This window comes from Rhagoletis pomonella, unplaced genomic scaffold (assembly GCF_013731165.1).
Source record: "Rhagoletis pomonella isolate Grant_MI unplaced genomic scaffold, Rhpom_1.0 Rhpom_scaffold_00002, whole genome shotgun sequence".
Taxonomy (NCBI): domain Eukaryota; kingdom Metazoa; phylum Arthropoda; class Insecta; order Diptera; family Tephritidae; genus Rhagoletis; species Rhagoletis pomonella.
Genome location: NW_023458556.1, coordinates 33,643,348 through 33,646,037, shown reverse-complemented (window position 1 = coordinate 33,646,037; position 2,690 = coordinate 33,643,348).

Genomic DNA, 2,690 nt, shown 5'->3' with positions numbered 1-2,690 from the left:
TCATTGCAGTTTAGAAACTTTAGGAATGATTCAAAACGATCTGGTAAACGCATTTCCAGGAGTAAAAATGAGGTTCACTAGCAAACTCGTGCAGGATACTTTCAATAAAAATGACCAGTTAGAAATAATTGCCAACGAGCACAATAGAGCACATAGGGAAAGCAATGAAAATTGTAAACAAATATTGGCCGAGTATTATTTCCCAGACATGAAAAAAATGGTTAAAACATTTGCCGAAAATTGCAAAATTTGCAGGGAAAATAAATACAAACGCAGGCCGATACTGCACCCTATAGGAGTAACGCTTATCCCTAAAGCACCAGGAGAGATTCTTCACATAGATATATATTACACAGGAGGGAAATATTTTATTACATGCATAGATAAATTTTCAAAATTCGCTGTGGTAAAGAATATTGCGACTCGCAATACAATAGACGTAAAAAATCCACTTATTGAAATTATCTCGCAATTTTACGACACTAAACAGATTATCACGGATAATGAAGGAGCTTTCACATCAAAAACTGTCCAGAGTCTTCTACAAAATCAATTCAATATTTCTATGTTTACTGTTCCAGCACTTCACAGTCGAAGTAATGGCCAAGTTGATTCTGTTAGCAACCCACAAATACAATAACTCAATTCACTCAGTTACCAAATATAAGCCAAAAGAACTATTATACAATTCAACTGATGAAGTTAAAAAAGAAATTAGGAATCGTTTAAAAATGAAACAGGAAAAGGACTTAAGTTACCATAATAGAGAAACAAAACCAAGAGAATTTAAACCAGGTGAAATGGTCTATGTAAAAAGTAATAGGAGAATAGGAAATAAATTTTCAAAACTTTATAATGAAAAGGCTATTCAGGCGGATCTAGGGACTGCGGTAGTAATAGATGGCAAGCAAGTTCACAAAAATAATATAAAATGAACATTTACTTGCAGGGTTGTCCTTGTGCCGTTAGTGGCAGCGAGAATCGTGGATTACTCAACTGCTCTATTTATTCCGATACCATCAGGCGAAACCGCAATTTTTCAGAATTTCATTTATTTGAAACACACTATAAACTTTACAGTCATAGAAGAAGGATTTGTGGACAACATAAATATAATAGCAGCTCTTAAAAATGAAAAACAAAAAGAACTACTACAACAGGACCTGGACGAGATGGACGACTTAGTTCGCATGCTCAGGAGACCCGGTAGAACTCGACGTGCCATCGATTTCCTGGGGTCTGCTCCTAAATTTGTGGCTGGAGTCCCCGACCATCAAGACTTACAAATTTTGACAGCTACCGAAAATGAAATTATAAGGGCTGGAAATAGACAAATAGAAATAAACAAAGAAATTCAAGAAAAAATTGATGAAATAACAGACAGAATTAACAATATCAATACTAGAAATGCAATTGATTATGAAGTGGTCACTCTACTCATGGCATGAAGAAATATAATAGTTATTGATAATTTAAAAAACATGTTGTATGGTGTAGCCTTAGCAAAATATAATATTGTAAACCCACTAATTTTAAATACAGAAGAAATCAGTTTGATAGAATTTAAGGAAAACACACTTGTTCCCATGTCCGATATTATTACAATTTCAGATGTAAAAATATATTACCAAAACGATGCACTGATTTATCTTGTAAAAATTCCTCAAATAACAAAAATTTGCAAATTATATCAAATAAGCCCTGTGGCTCAAAATAACAAAATGTTGTATTTAAAGAATAATTTAACTGCTAATTGTAAGGGAAACCAATATCCATTAGAAAATTTCAGAAAATCTGTAGGATATAAGTATTGTAGTATTAATATGCAAGATGTTTGCCTTTTACAACTTCTAAACAACCATACAGCAAATTGTCCCACTACGGCGGCGGACCACTTAGAAGAGATTGAAGTAATTAGAGACGGATTAATCATCGCACGCAGCAGTAGGCTAGACATCGAAGAAAATGGAGAATTGATTAGAGCTAATGCTGTTAAGAGCTGTTAATTACATTTGAAAAATCTCTTACGATAAATGGAGAGAAATTCAAAGCAAATCATCAGATCGTTATTATTGAGCTCCTAGCTCCTAAGAAAACTATTTTAAATGAGACAAGTTAACAAAAACACCTATCATTGCCATTCCTTCATAAACTGCATATTCAAAATAACGAGCGAATGGAAGAGATAAAAGTCGTTCTTGAAAATAGCAAATGGATGTGGTATGGCGTAATTGCAAAACTCACAGCAATCATAATAGTAATATTGTATATGAAGTTAAAGCCCAGAATTATCAAAATAAAAACTGACACTGACCAGCCTCAACATAGTTTGTCAACGATGAACATTGCCAAAAGCAGAGAAGATATTAGAGCCCGCTTGGAAGCAATTGTGGCTGAGGGGGAGGGTAGTTAACATATGTAGTGGAATGTGCCACTTGACACCAGCAACAATAGCAGCAGCAGCAAATGTACAAACGTGGTAACGAATGCATGTACGTGACTAAATGTGAATACAAATGCAGCGTCAACAATTTAGCTTTAAGAAATTAGAAAATAAGAAATAGAATTAAGAGGTAGCATAGGTAGATTAGAATATGAATATTCAAATAAAGCCAGTCTTGATTTGACAACCAAAAATATCTTATATATGTATATATCTATCTCGATTCGTTTTGGCTGTTACAAACAAC